Raw genomic sequence first — 16,702 nt, 5'->3', positions numbered from 1 at the left:
ACTCCTGGATCATTCTCCTTGATCCTACTCCTGAATCCTTTTCCTTGATCCTACTCCTGAATCCTACTCCTTGATCCTACTCCTGAATCCTTCTCCTTGATCCTACTCCTGGATCCTTCTCCTTGATCCTACTAATGGATCATACTCCTGGATTCTTCTCCTGGATCCTACTCTGGGATCTTTCTCCTGGATCCTTCTCCTTGATCCTTCTCCTGGATCCTACTCCTGGATCGTTCACTTGGAGGACAAAAATTAAATGTGCTTTTGTCGCCATCTAGTGGACATAAAGTATACTGCCAGTACAAGCACAAAAACTCACAAATGACCCCGAATTATGTACTATCCCGGAGAATCATTGTTCCTAGACGGCAATTCCCAAAAACTGAGATATGTCTGGTTTAATACTTTTTATAATATTTTAACAGGTTAAAGTGAAAGTGCTTTGATGCTGATCTGGGATCTAAAGTGCATGCATTGGGACTGATATGAGGTGTGAAGGGCATGCAATGAAGCTGATCCGAGGTCTAAAGTACATTCATTGGGGCGGATCCGAGGTCTCTGGTGCATGCTTTGATGCTGATCTCCAGGACTTCTCCAGAGCCACCTCCATCCTCTGGAACTCTCTACACAAATCTATGCGACTATTTCCTACTCTGCTCACTTTTTAGGCGATCTCTGAGAATCTATCTGTTCAGGGAAGCCTATCCTGCCCTCAGCTAATAATGGAATCTTCTATTCCTCCTACCAGTCCATCCCCCACAGTTATTACCTTTTGTACCACCAGCCCCTCCCTCCTAGATTGTAAGCTCCCAGGATCAGGGCCCTCCTATCCCTCTTGTATTGAACTGTATTGTTGCTGTATTGTCTCCCGTTATATTGTAAAGCGCTGAGCAAAAACTGTTGGCACCATAAATCCTGTATAATAATAATAATATAAATCCTGTATAATAATAATAATAATATATAAATCCTGTATAATAATAATATATAAATCCTGTATAATAATAATAATAATGATCTGAGGTCTGTAGTGCATGCCTTGGGGATTATCTGAGCTGTGAAGTGCATGCATTGGGGCTGATTTGAGATCTAAAGTGCATGCATTGGGGCTGATCTGAGCTGTGAAGTGCATGCATTGGGGCTGATCTGAGCTGTGAAGTCCATGCATCTATATACCCATCTTGGGTCTCATTCACACAGGTGTACGGAAGTGCAAACACGTGCGAGGGCCATGATTACCCACACAGGGCTGCACAGGTGATCAATGCATCCGCCTGAAGGCAGTTCCATTCATGTCTATAGGGACGCAGCGGGCAAACACAACATGGATGTATGCTTCAGTACGTCCATGTGAATGATGCCTGAAGGTGACCATACACTGTACAATCTGATTGTACAATCTCCTTTAGATCTACCATCAGCTATGTAGTGCAAGGGCCTGCCTGACTGAAGGAATTGTTAAGGTTTGTCCTCAATCATTTCGTTCTGGTAAATCTAAAGGAGAAAAACAAAAGATAAGTGAGCGCTTATGTGATACTGTATAATAAGCAGCGGCTGTACACCAGAAAAGGCACCGTATCAAACCTTCAATAGCATATATGTGAAAAGGGAGGTGCAGCGCTGTATAACTAAACAAATAATGAATGATTACACTATAGTAAACAGTGACTGTAAGTTAATAATGCCACTAGATGGTGGCTATAAGGTGAAGAGAGTGAAAACAGTCCAATGAAGGGGTGCTCTTAAGATCCAGGGTGATCTTCAGACGTCCAATGTACAGGACCATCAGGTGATAAAATATAAAGACTGCGCACTCACCAGATACGCAATCTTTATGCGCATTTGTATGAAAATATCACTAGACCTCCTGTGTCATCATCCTGGTCTGGTCAGATCTGGTCAGCATATCCCTCATGGCCTGGTACCTGGATGGATGCAGCTGTTCTGTAGATTTGGCCGGTTCCCACCAGAACTCAAATAAATAGAAAGGGCCACATAGTGTAATATCCTCAGGTATCTTTATTGGAGGCACAGGATAGCAGAAAATCCAACATACAAAAAAATACTGACCCAGGTATGAATCAAAGATGGCCGCCGGGGCCCCTCGTGGCGCCGGCGGTGAAGGGGTAGCTACAACAGGTTGGACGCTTCACCGCCGGCGCCACGAGGGGCTTACCTGGGTCAGTATTTTTTTGTATGTTGGATTTTCTGCTATCCTGTGCCTCCAATAAAGATACCTGAGGATATTACACTATGTGGCCCTTTCTATTTATTTGAGTTCTGGTGGGAACCGGCCAAATCTACAGAACAGCTGCATCCATCCAGGTACCAGGCCATGAGGGATATGCTGACCAGATCTGACCAGACCAGGATGATGACACAGGAGGTCTAGTGATATTTTCATACAAATGCGCATAAAGATTGCGTATCTGGTGAGTGCGCAGTCTTTATATTTTATCACCTGATGGTCCTGTACATTGGACGTCTGAAGATCACCCCGGATCTTAAGAGCACCCCTTCATTGGACTGTTTTCACTCTCTTCACCTTATAGCCACCATCTAGTGGCATTATTAACTTACAGTCACTGTTTACTATTGTGTAATCATTCATTATTTGTTTAGTCATACAGCGCTGCACCTCCCTTTTCACATAAATCTAAAGGAGACTCTGCCATCAGATTGCATAGTGTATGGCTAGCTTAGGGCTATCCTGACAATGCCGCTGGGTGATCTTACTGCAGAATGCCGGGACACAGGATTCCTTATCTGCTGATGGACTGCAGTCTCCATCATGTGCGGAGCAGAGCTGGACATCCTTGAGGCATGCCGTGTTGGTGATGTGACCGCACAACGGGCAATGAAAACAGTAAACTTCCTCATGTAGATCCAACGATATTTATAAACTTCCTGCAATACAAACACAACTACCGCCGGCGCATTCCCAGCGCAGGAAGAGCAAAAATAGACTTCTATAGGAGGATCACACACATTGGTGTCTACTGGTCACATGACCAATGTATAGGAATTGCCATATCTTTACTTATAAAGAAGAATAGAGCGGGGGGAAGGGGGTGAGATGGGGGGATGGGGGACAACTAAGTCTTATATATCCTTAATAGCTGCAAGTGTATGTACTCCCCAACTACGATCTGCCCCTATCTGCTCCCCAACTACAATCTGCCCCTATCTGCTCCCCAACTACAATCTGCCCCTATCTGCTCCCCAACGACGATCTGCCCCTATCTGCTCCCCAACGACGATCTGCCCCTATCTGCTCCCCAACGACGATCTGCCCCTATCTGCTCCCCAACGACGATCTTCCCCTATCTGCTCCCCAACTACAATCTGCCCCTATCTGCTCCCCAACTACAATCTGCCCCTATCTGCTCCCCAACTACAATCTGCCCCTATCTGCTCCCCAACGACGATCTGCCCCTATCTGCTCCCCAACTACGATCTGCCCCTATCTGCTCCCCAACGACGATCTTCCCCTATCTGCTCCCCAACGACGATCTGCCCCGTCTGCTCCCCAACGACGATCTGCCCCTGTCTGCTCCCCAACGACGATCTGCCCCTGTCTGCTCCCCAACGACGTTCTGCCCCTGTCTGCTCCCCAACGACGTTCGGCCCCTGTCTGCTCCCCAACGACAATCTGCCCCTGTCTGCTCCCCAACTACAATCTGCCCCTATCTGCTCCCCAACGACGATCTGCCCCTATCTGCTCCCCAACGACGATCTGCCCCTATCTGCTCCCCAACGACGATCTGCCCCTATCTGCTCCCCAACGACGATCTGCCCCTATCTGCTCCCCAACGACGATCTGCCCCTATCTGCTCCCCAACGACGATCAGCCCCCTCTGCTCCCCAACGACGATCTGCCCCATCTGCTCCCCAACGACGATCTGCCCCTGTCTGCTCCCCAACGACGATCTTCCCCTGTCTGCTCCCCAACGACGATCTGCCCCTGTCTGCTCCCCAACGACGTTCTGCCCCTGTCTGCTCCCCAACGACGTTCGGCCCCTGTCTGCTCCCCAACGACGATCTGCCCCTGTCTGCTCCCCAACGACAATTTGCCACTGTCTGCTCCCCAACGACGTTCTGCCCCTGTCTGCTCCCCAGCGACGATCTGCCCCTGTCTGCTCCCCAACGACGTTCTGCCCCTGTCTGCTCCCCAACGACGTTCTGCCCCTGTCTGCTCCCCAATGACGTTCTGCCCCTGTCTGCTCCCCAACGACGTTCTGCCCCTATCTGCTCCCCAACGACGTTCTGCCCCTATCTGCTCCCCAACGACGTTCTGCCCCTATCTGCTCCCCAACGACGTTCTGCCCCTATCTGCTCCCCAACGATGTTCTGCTCCTATCTGCTCCCCAACAAAGTTCTGCCCCTGCTTCCCAACAACGATCTGCCCCTATCTGCTCCCCAACGACGTTCTGCCCCTATCTGCTTCCCAATGACGATCTGCCCCTGTCTGCTTCCCAATGACATTCTGCCCCTATCTGCTTCCCAATGACGATCTGCCCCATCTGCTCCCCAACGACGATCTGCCCCTATCTGCTCCCCAACAACGATCTGCTTCTATCTGCTCCCCAACAACGATCTGCTCCTATCTGCACCTCAACAACGTTCTGCTCCTATCTGCTCCCCAACAACGATCTGCTCCTATCTGCACCTCAACAACGTTCTGCTCCTATCTACTCCCCAACATCAATTTGCTCCCCAACAATGATCTGCTCCTATCTGCTCCCCAACAACGACCTGCTCCTATCTGCTCCCCAATGACGATCTGCCCCCCAACAACGATCTGCTTCTATCTGCTCTCCAACGACGATCTGCCCCTGTCTGCTCCCCAACAACGATCTGCTCCTATCTGCTCCCCAACAACGTTCTGCTCCTATCTGCTCCCCAACAACGTTCTGCTCCTATCTGCACCTCAACAACGATCTGCTCCCCAACAACGATCTTCTCCTATCTGCTCCCCAATGACGATCTGCCCTCCAACAACGATCTGCTTCTATCTGCCCTCCAACAACGATCTGCTTCTAACTGCTCTCCAACGACGATCTGCCCCTATCTGCTCCCCAACAACGATCTGCTCCTATCTGCTCCCCAACAGCGTTCTGCTCCTATCTGCTCCCCAACAACGATCTGCTCCCCAACAACGTTCTGCTCCTATCTGCTCCCCAACAACGATCTGCTCCCCAACAACAATCTGCTCCCCAACAACAATCTGCTTCTATCTGCTCTCCAACAACGATCTGCTCCTATCTGCTCCCCAACAACGATCTGCTCCTATCTGCTCCCCAACAATGATCTGCCCCTATGTGCTCCCCAACAATGATCTGCCCCTATCTGCTCCCCAACAACGTTCTGCTCCTATCTGCTCCCCAACAACGTTCTGCTCCTATCTGCTCCCCAACAATGATCTGCTCCTATCTGCTCTCCTTTGGAGTGTTGAATATTCTATTGAAAGAATAACTGTTATATCTGTTCAATAAAACAAAAAAAAAGTGTTGATCCTGCCATCCGAAGACAGAATTCCAGAGAGCGTATAACGTCCTGTACTCCCTCCATCTGTGTGTCGTCCCCCCCCCCCGGGAATGCTGATTTACGTACAGTTAGGTCCATATATATTTGGACACAAGCACAATTTTAGGTTTTTCAGGTATTTACCAAAACATGTTCAAGCTATAGTTCTATAATGGATATGGGCTGAAAGTGCGCACTCTCGGGTGTAATTTGAGGGTATTTTCATCTACATTGGAGGATGGGTTCAGGAACTACAGCTCTTAAAGTAGCCATCCCCCATTTTTCAAGGGACCAAAAGTAATTGGACAAATGAATCAAAAGCTGTTTCATGGCCAGGTGTGGGCTACTCATTCATTATTTCTTCATCAATTAAGCAGGTAAAAGGTCTGCCGTTGATTCCAAGTGTGGGATTTGCATTTGGAATATATTGCTGTGAACCTTCATCATGTGTTCAAATGAGCTGTCCATGCAAGTGAAACAGGCCATTGTAAGGCTTCAAAAACTAAACAAATCCATCAGTGAGATCGCAGCAACATTAGGAGTGGCCAAATCAACAGTTTGGTCCATTCTGAGGAAACAAGAACGCACTGGTGAGCTCAGCAACATAAAAAGGCATGGACGTCCATGGAAGACAACAGTGGTGGATGATCGCAGGATCCTCTCTATGGTAAATAAAAACCCATTCACAACATCCAGACAAGTGAAGGACACTCTCCAGGAGGTGGGTGTATCATTGTCAAAGTCTACAATCAAGAGAAGACTTCACGAGAGCAAATACAGAGGGGTCACCACAAGGTGCAAACCATTCATAAGCCTGAAGAATAGAAAAGCCAGATTAGACTTTGCCAAAAAACATCTAAAAAAGCCAGACCAGTTCTGGAAAAGCATTCTTTGGACAGAAGAAACTAAGATGAATCTGTACCAGAATGACGGGAAGAAAAAAGTGTGGAGAAGGCTTGGACCAGCTCATGATCCACAGCACACAACATCATCTGTAAAACATGGTGGAGGCAGTGTGATGGCATGGACATGCATGGCTTCCAGTGGCACTGGGTCATTGGTGGTCATTGATGATGTGACAGAAGACAGAAGCAGCCGGATGAATTCTGCCGTGTTTACAGATATACTGTCAGCCCAGATTCAGCCAAATGCAGCAAAAGGTGATTGGACGGAGCTTCACAGTACAGATGGACAATGATCCAAAACACACTGCAAAAGCAATTCAGGAGATTTTGAAGGAAAAGAAGTGGAATAGTCTGCAATGGTCGAGTCCATCACCTGATCTCAACCCAATTGGGCATGCATTTCACTTGCTGAAGGCAAAACTAAAGGCAGAAAGACCCACAAACAAAGAACAATTGAAGACAGCTGAAGTTAGAGCCTGGCAAAGCATCAGAAAGGAGGAAACCCAGTCTTTGCCCATGTCCATGGGTTCCAGACTTCAGGCAAAGCATCAGAAAGGAGGAAACCCAGTCTTTGGCCATGTCCATGGGTTCCAGACTTCAGGCAAAGCATCAGAAAGGAGGAAACCCAGTCTTTGGTTATGTCCATGGGTTCCAGACTTCAGGCAAAGCATCAGAAAGGAGGACACTCAGTCTTTGCCCATGTCCATGGGCTCCAGACTTCAGGTAAAGCATCAGAAAGGAGGAAACCCAGTCTTTGGCCATGTCCATGGGTTCCAGACTTCAGGCAAAAGCATCAGAAAGGAGGAAACCCAGTCTTTGGACATGTCCATGGGTTCCAGACTTCAGGCAAAGCATCAGAAAGGAGGAAACCCGGTCTTTGGTCATGTCCATGGGTTCCAGACTTCAGGCAAAGCATCAGAAAGGAGGAAACCAGTCTTTCGTCATGTCCATGGGCTCCAGACTTCAGGCAAAGCGTTAGAAAGGAGGAAACCAGTCTTTCGTCATGTCCATGGGTTCCAGACTTCAGGCAAAGCGTTAGAAAGGAGGAAACCCAGTCTTTCGTCATATCCATGGGTTCCAGACTTCAGGCAAAGCATCAGAAAGGAGGAAACCAGTCTTTGGTCATGTCCATGGGCTCCAGACTTCAGCCAGTCATTGCCAGTAAAGGTTTCTCAACAAAATATTACAAATGAACATTTTATTTATGATTATATTCATTTGTCCAATTACTTTTGGTCCCTTGAAAAAAGGGGGGGGGGTGGCTACTCTAAGGGCTGTAATTCCTGAACCCTTCCTCCAATTTGGATGTACATACCCTCAAATTACACCCGAGAGTGCGCACTTTCAGCCCATATCCATTATCTATCTATAGCTTGAACATGTTTTGGTAAATATCTGAAAATAACTAAAATTGTGCCAGTGTCCCAATATATATGGACCTAACTGTATATACATCTCATCCAGGTTTTCATTTACCAACAGAATCCTCTCATTTAAAGTGGAAGTGAAGGCAAAACCCAATGCGATATCCGCTCCCAGCGCCATTCGAAAGCTATTCCATTCCACCCTATAAAGGAACGATCCCTACAGTCGCCTCTTCTGAAGTGGATTCTATTCATGAGAGAAAGCTGACAACGTCACTCATAGACTTGCTATGGGACATCCGTTGTCAGCTGCCTCTCCTGCACACAGAATCCACCGCTGGAGACCGGAGCGGACGAGGAGAGTGTAGGGATCGATTCTTCATAGGACAGCTTTAGAATGGGGGTGGGAGCGGGTTTCGCATTGGTTAGCTTTTGGCTGAAATTCAACTTTAAAGGATAAGTTCACCTTCAGGAACACCTTTATTTAGGGTGGAGCATGTTCCAGCTGCTGCCTCCCCTCCCCCCCCCCCCCCATCTTCCCTCCTTGTGACAGCGGGCGGGTGATCTTCTCCCTGCACCCGCAGGGAATACATTGTGGCCTAAATTTATGATGAAATGTGATTTTTAAAATGTTTTTTATTGGACATGTTTTATCGCAAGTCAAAAATATTGTTTTTTTTTCTCAAAATTATCATTCTCTTTTTGTTTATAGCGCAAAAAATAAGGCGATCGAATACCACCAAAAGAAAGAACTATTTGTGGGGGGGAAAAAGGACATACATTTCATTTGGGTGCAGCGTTGCATAACCGCGCAATTGTCAGTTAAAATAACGCAGTGCTAATTGGCGAAGGTCAGGAAGGAGGTTAAATCCTCAGGAGGGGAAGTAGTTAATGATTGATGCCACGGTACTCCTCCCCCCACCCACCCGTTCCAACGTCATTGATGAGGGGTGTGGCCTAAGCCATAGTTCTGAGGAAGGGGGCCGGTTCCCCCGAAACGTGTCAGTGGCTCAGTCATCCATTCACCTGTTGGAGTTGGATAGCGGATGTTTGTATTTCATGCCTTGTGTGGTGTACATGCCATCATCCTATTGGGCTGGTGAGTAGATTTTTATTTTCCTTACCTAATAAAGTGCTAAAGATAATGCGCTAGGCGTTTGCACCCTCTCTGTATAATGGGCTAGGCGTTTGCACCCTCTCTGTATAATGGGCTAGGCGTTTGCACCCTCTCTGTATAATGGGCTAGGCGTTTGCACCCTCTCTGTATAATGGGCTAGGCGTTTGCACCCTCTCTGTATAATGGGCTAGGCGTTTGCACCCTCTGTATAATGCGCTAGGCGTTTGCACCCTCTGTATAATGGGCTAGGCGTTTGCACCCTCTCTGTATAATGGGCTAGGCGTTTGCACCCTCTCTGTATAATGGGCTAGGCGTTTGCACCCCCTCTGTATAATGGGCTAGGCGTTTGCACCCCCTCTGTATAATGGGCTAGGCGTTTGCACCCTCTCTGTATAATGGGCTAGGCGTTTGCACCCCCTCTGTATAATGGGCTAGGCGTTTGCACCCCCTCTGTATAATGGGCTAGGCGTTTGCACCCTCTCTGTATAATGGGCTAGGCGTTTGCACCCCCTCTGTATAATGCGCTAGGCGTTTGCACCCTCTCTGTATAATGGGCTAGGCGTTTGCACCCTCTGTATAATGGGCTAGGCGTTTGCACCCTCTGTATAATGCGCTAGGCGTTTGCACCCTCTGTATAATGGGCTAGGCGTTTGCACCCTCTCTGTATAATGGGCTAGGCGTTTGCACCCTCTCTGTATAATGGGCTAGACGTTTGCACCCTCTCTGTATAATGGGCTAGGCGTTTGCACCCTCTCTGTATAATGGGCTAGGCGTTTGCACCCTCTCTGTATAATGGGCTAGGCGTTTGCACCCTCTCTGTATAATGGGCTAGGCGTTTGCACCCTCTCTGTATAATGGGCTAGGCGTTTGCACCCTCTCTGTATAATGGGCTAGGCGTTTGCACCCTCTCTGTATAATGGGCTAGGCGTTTGCACCCTCTCTGTATAATGGGCTAGGCGTTTGCACCCTCTCTGTATAATGCGCTAGGCGTTTGCACCCTCTCTGTATAATGGGCTAGGCGTTTGCACCCTCTCTGTATAATGGGCTAGGCGTTTGCACCCTCTGTATAATGGGCTAGGCGTTTGCACCCCCTCTGTATAATGGGCTAGGCATTTGCACCCCCTCTGTATAATGGGCTAGGCGTTTGCACCCTCTGTATAATGGGCTAGGCGTTTGCACCCCCTCTGTATAATGGGCTAGGCGTTTGCACCCTTTCTGTATAATGGCTAGGCGTTTGCACCCTCTCTGTATAATGGGCTAGGCGTTTGCACCCTCTCTGTATAATGGGCTAGGCGTTTGCACCCTCTCTGTATAATGGGCTAGGCGTTTGCACCCCCTCTGTATAATGCGCTAGGCGTTTGCACCCTCTCTGTATAATGGGCTAGGCGTTTGCAGCCTCTCTGTATAATGGGCTAGGCGTTTGCACCCTCTCTGTATAATGGGCTAGGCGTTTGCACCCTCTCTGTATAATGGGCTAGGCGTTTGCACCCTCTCTGTATAATGGGCTAGGCGTTTGCACCCTCTCTGTATAATGGGCTAGGCGTTTGCACCCTCTCTGTATAATGGGCTAGGCGTTTGCACCCTCTCTGTATAATGGGCTAGGCGTTTGCACCCTCTCTGTATAATGGGCTAGGCGTTTGCACCCCCTCTGTATAATGGGCTAGGCGTTTGCACCCTCTCTGTATAATGCGCTAGGCGTTTGCACCCTCTGTATAATGGGCTAGGCGTTTGCACCCCCTCTGTATAATGCACTAGGCGTTTGCACCCTCTCTGTATAATGGGCTAGGCGTTTGCACCCTCTGTATAATGGGCTAGGCGTTTGCACCCCCTCTGTATAATGCACTAGGCGTTTGCACCCTCTCTGTATAATGGGCTAGGCGTTTGCACCCTCTCTGTATAATGGGCTAGGCGTTTGCACCCCCTCTGTATAATGCGCTAGGCGTTTGCACCCTCTCTGTATAATGGGCTAGGCGTTTGCACCCCCTCTGTATAATGCGCTAGGCGTTTGCACCCTCTCTGTATAATGGGCTAGGCGTTTGCACCCTCTGTATAATGGGCTAGGCGTTTGCACCCTCTCTGTATAATGGGCTAGGCGTTTGCACCCTCTGTATAATGGGCTAGGCGTTTGCACCCTCTCTGTATAATGCGCTAGGCGTTTGCACCCTCTCTGTATAATGCGCTAGGCGTTTGCACCCTCTCTGTATAATGGGCTAGGCGTTTGCACCCTCTCTGTATAATGGGCTAGGCGTTTGCACCCTTTCTGTATAATGGGCTAGGCGTTTGCACCCCCTCTGTATAATGGGCTAGGCGTTTGCACCCCCTCTGTATAATGCGCTAGGCGTTTGCACCCCCTCTGTATAATGCGCTAGGCGTTTGCACCCTCTCTGTATAATGGGCTAGGCGTTTGCACCCTCTGTATAATGGGCTAGGCGTTTGCACCCTCTCTGTATAATGGGCTAGGCGTTTGCACCCCCTCTGTATAATGGGCTAGGCGTTTGCACCCTCTGTATAATGGGCTAGGCGTTTGCACCCTCTCTGTATAATGGGCTAGGCGTTTGCACCCTCTGTATAATGGGCTAGGCGTTTGCACCCCCTCTGTATAATGCACTAGGCGTTTGCACCCTCTCTGTATAATGGGCTAGGCGTTTGCACCCTCTCTGTATAATGGGCTAGGCGTTTGCACCCCCTCTGTATAATGCGCTAGGCGTTTGCACCCTCTCTGTATAATGGGCTAGGCGTTTGCACCCCCTCTGTATAATGCGCTAGGCGTTTGCACCCTCTCTGTATAATGGGCTAGGCGTTTGCACCCTCTGTATAATGGGCTAGGCGTTTGCACCCTCTCTGTATAATGGGCTAGGCGTTTGCACCCTCTGTATAATGGGCTAGGCGTTTGCACCCTCTCTGTATAATGCGCTAGGCGTTTGCACCCTCTCTGTATAATGCGCTAGGCGTTTGCACCCTCTCTGTATAATGGGCTAGGCGTTTGCACCCTCTCTGTATAATGGGCTAGGCGTTTGCACCCTTTCTGTATAATGGGCTAGGCGTTTGCACCCCCTCTGTATAATGGGCTAGGCGTTTGCACCCCCTCTGTATAATGCGCTAGGCGTTTGCACCCCCTCTGTATAATGCGCTAGGCGTTTGCACCCTCTCTGTATAATGGGCTAGGCGTTTGCACCCTCTGTATAATGGGCTAGGCGTTTGCACCCTCTCTGTATAATGGGCTAGGCGTTTGCACCCCCTCTGTATAATGGGCTAGGCGTTTGCACCCTCTGTATAATGCGCTAGGCGTTTGCACCCTCTGTATAATGGGCTAGGCGTTTGCACCCCCTCTGTATAATGGGCTAGGCGTTTGCACCCCCTCTGTATAATGCGCTAGGCGTTTGCACCCTCTCTGTATAATGGGCTAGGCGTTTGCACCCTCTGTATAATGGGCTAGGCGTTTGCACCCTCTCTGTATAATGGGCTAGGCGTTTGCACCCCCTCTGTATAATGGGCTAGGCGTTTGCACCCTCTGTATAATGCGCTAGGCGTTTGCACCCTCTGTATAATGGGCTAGGCGTTTGCACCCTCTCTGTATAATGCGCTAGTCGTTTGCGCCCTCTCTGTATAATGGGCTAGGCGTTTGCACCCTCTCTGTATAATGGGCTAGGCGTTTGCACCCTCTCTGTATAATGGGCTAGGCGTTTGCACCCTCTGTATAATGGGCTAGGCGTTTGCACCCTCTCTGTATAATGGGCTAGGCGTTTGCACCCTCTGTATAATGGGCTAGGCGTTTGCACCCTCTCTGTATAATGGGCTAGGCGTTTGCACCCTTTCTGTATAATGGGCTAGGCGTTTGCACCCTTTCTGTATAATGGGCTAGGCGTTTGCACCCTCTCTGTATAATGGGCTAGGCGTTTGCACCCCCTCTGTATAATGGGCTAGGCGTTTGCACCCTCTCTGTATAATGGGCTAGGCGTTTGCACCCCCTCTGTATAATGGGCTAGGCGTTTGCACCCTCTCTGTATAATGGGCTAGGCGTTTGCACCCTCTCTGTATAATGGGCTAGGCGTTTGCACCCTCTCTGTATAATGGGCTAGGCGTTTGCACCCTCTCTGTATAATGGGCTAGGCGTTTGCACCCTCTCTGTATAATGGGCTAGGCGTTTGCACCCTCTCGGTTTGTGTTTTTTTTAGCGTTTGATTTCCCCGATTCGAAGAGGGCTGCACCGCCTACCCTTCCACTTTGGGTCACTTGATTCTGGCAAAACTTTGCAGCACATGATTGGACCTCCACCATTTTTTGAGGCCTGAAGCGTCAAGTTCTGCATTTTTCTCCAGTGCCGCACATGTGCAATCACTACGCAATCAGCAGCTAAAACAAATCATGTGTTTATTGCAATCGCAGCTTTAATTGGCTCCTGTCTACATTGTCCCTAATATGTGTATGTATGAATGTGAGTTAGGGACCTTAGATTGTACGCCCCTTGAGGGTTAGGCACCTTAGACTGTACGCCCCTTAAGGGTTAGGGACCTTAGACTGTACGCCCCTTGAGGGTTAGGGACCTTAGATTGTACGCCCCTTGAGGGTTAGCGACCTTAGATTGTACGCCCCTTGAGGGTTAGCGACCTTAGATTGTACGCCCCTTGAGAGTTAGGGACCTTAGACTGTACGCCCCTTGAGGGTTAGGCACCTTAGACTGTACGCCCCTTGAGGGTTAGGGACCTTAGATTGTACGCCCCTTGAGGGTTAGGGACCTTAGACTGTACGCCCCTTGAGGGTTAGGGACCTTAGATTGTACACCCCTTGAGGGTTAGGGACCTTAGATTGTACGCCCCTTGAGGGTTAGGGACCTTAGACTGTACGCCCCTTGGGGGTTAGGGACCTTAGATTGTACGCCCCTTGAGGGTTAGGGACCTTAGATTGTACGCCCCTTGAGGGTTAGGGACCTTAGATTGTACGCCCCTTGAGGGTTAGGGACCTTAGATTGTACACCCCTTGAGGGTTAGGGACTGATGTGAATGTACAATATATATGTAAAGTGCTGCGTACATTGATGGCGCTATATAAGTACCTGAAATAATTGCCAGGGAGTGTATACAGTATAATCTGCATCAGGCTGTATCTACTGTTAGGAGGTCATGTTCTCTATTTCCAGCAGGTGGCGCTCAGACACCACTCCATGGCAATATGTCACCACTGGATGGGTCCTGTTCTCCAGGGATGTCAGGCCGCTCCTATGCAGGAGGAGACTTCCAGGAAAAGTCACATAAGTGAGTGAAATCAGAGTCACAGGGAGATTTCACAGCACAAATAAATGCCTTTGTTTTGTTTATACTGAAAGGACTGATCAGTGAAGGGCGGGGCCTTGCACAATGCAGGTATCCAGGTGGTCGTAGTCAGTTTAAACAATGAGAATCTGCTGCTCACATACAATTGGGGTTCTCCATAGACAGCCCTGGATTACCCAAATCTGAATATACAGGTTTTAGAAATTAAAAAAAAAAGACACCCAATAAGATCATGGGGGTTATATTCAATATCCAAATATTATTGAAAGGGGAGGGGTGTGTGTGTGTGTGTGTGTGTGGGGGGGGGGGGGGGGGGGGGGGGGCAGTATAATAAATAGTAATTTGCTGGAAGCTAGTGTGATTTTATGTGCTCTCCTATAAACAAATTGTGGTTCCTTTGGGAGTGCAGGTCCTAGTATCGCTACTCGTGCAAATGCACCGAGACCTTCAACTGTCAGCAGGATTCTCCAGCTGAAAAGTTGGGGAAAAAGTTATCAGTTGTTAAGGAGCGGGGCCACTGCGTCCTTAACAACCGATGGATCGTTCAGCTGAAGTGGCCGGCCATGTGTCTGGCGGAGCCAAATTTTCACCTGTGGAGGGAGGAACAGTCTGGATGCCTTTCTCAGCCCATCCTCACCCCACCTCCCTCCATTGTCCTGGACATGGGATGGGGGAGATGGGATTGGAGGATGTGGGATGGGGGAGAGGTGACTGGAGGAGGATGTGGGATGGGAGAGAGGTGACTGGAGGAGGATGTGGGATGGGAGAGAGGTGACTGGAGGAGGATGTGGGATGGGAGAGAGGTGACTGGAGGAGGATGTGGGATGGGAGAGAGGTGACTGGAGGAGGATGTGGGATGGGGCTGGAGAAGGAGGATGTGAAATAGAGATGTGAATGGAGGAGGAGGACGTGGGATGAGAGAGATCGGACTGTATGAGGAGGATGAGGGATAGAGGAGACATGATTGGAGGATAATGACGTGGGATGGGGGAGATGGGACTGGAGAAGGAGGAGGATGTGAGATATAGGAGATGGGACTGGAGGAGGATGTGGGATATAGGAGATGGGACTGGAGGAGAAGGAGGATGTGGGATATAGGAGGAGGAGGATGTGGGATATAGGAGATGGGACTGGAGGAGGAGGAGGATGTGGGATATAGGAGATGGGACTGGAGGAGGAGGAGGATGTGGGATATAGGAGATGGGACTGGAGGAGGAGGAGGATGTGGGATATAGGAGATGGGACTGGAGGAGGAGGATGTGGGATATAGGAGATGGGACTGGAGGAGGAGGAGGATGTGGGATATAAGAGATGGGACTGGAGGAGGAGGATGTGGAATGGGATTGGAGGAGGAGGATGTAGGATGAGGAGATGGGACTGGGGGAGGAGGATGTAGGAGATGAGACTGGAGGATAATGACATGGGGAAGATGGGACTGGAGGAGGATGTGGGATATAGGAGATGGGACTGGAGGAGGAGGATGTGGGATATAAGAGATGGGAATGGAGGAGGAGGATGTGGGATATAAGAGATGGGACTGAAGGAGGAGGATGTGGAATGAGATTGGAGGAGGAGGATGTAGGATGAGGAGATGGGACTGGAGGAGGATGTGGGATATAGGAGATGGGGCTGTAGGAGGAGGATGTGGGATGGGGAAGATGTGACTGGAGGAGGATGTGGGATGGTGAAGTGACTGCAGGAGTAAGATGTAGGATGGAGGAGACAGGACTGGAGGAGGAAGGAGATGGGACTGGAGGAGGACGTGGGATGACAGCATGGTCCCCCTAGCTGTGGGGCCAGCAGTGCCGAGTGTTGGGAGCGCCACGTTTCTTCATCACTTGGTCTCGGCCCGATAGTAATATTACACAGCACACTGATAGATGATAGATGATGGAGACCCCCCCCCCGCTCCTCCTCTTCATCTTCCTAAATGCCGGCAGTAGGTATTGGTGTTTGGTATTGGCAAGTGCTTTAAGAAAAGAAAAAAAAAAAAAAAGAAGTGCTATTGCTGCATCCCTAGTTCTCTCTGGAGTCACACCTCTCTATTTTTTTGCACCCTCTCCGGCTCCATCATCCACACCTCAGAACTCTGGCATTAGACCCTCCAGGAGTGGGACCCTGGGTTGGCGCACATGGGCAGTGCACACTGGGTTCGCTTTCCTATGAGGATCTAATGCCATCGCTGCGCACACGGGGGGCGGAGGGGCGATACGGCTGTAAACACACAGCACGCCTATCACGCCGGCTCGCCCGCCGTTCACCTCCTGCTGTGCGGCCCCATTCCCAACCAGGCCACGGACCGGTACCAGTTCTCAGCCCAGGAATTGGGTCCAGTTCTTTCTGAGCCTAGTTAACTGTCCCTTGGGAATGTTCTTGATCCAAGTAGGATGATGACAGCTCCGATAATGCAGGTTTGAGTTTCCAGATGTGGGTTCAAAATGGGTCTTTCAAGATGATCGATCTCAAACCGGGTTCTAGAGATGGAACTAAGGATACCAATGGTATAGGACTGGACACAGG

The sequence above is a fragment of the Staurois parvus genome, unplaced genomic scaffold, assembly GCF_062004578.1.
Source record: "Staurois parvus isolate SC_StPar_1 unplaced genomic scaffold, SC_StPar_1.0 ptg002057l, whole genome shotgun sequence".
NCBI classification, from domain to species: Eukaryota; Metazoa; Chordata; class Amphibia; order Anura; family Ranidae; genus Staurois; species Staurois parvus.
This window is presented reverse-complemented; position numbering follows the sequence as displayed.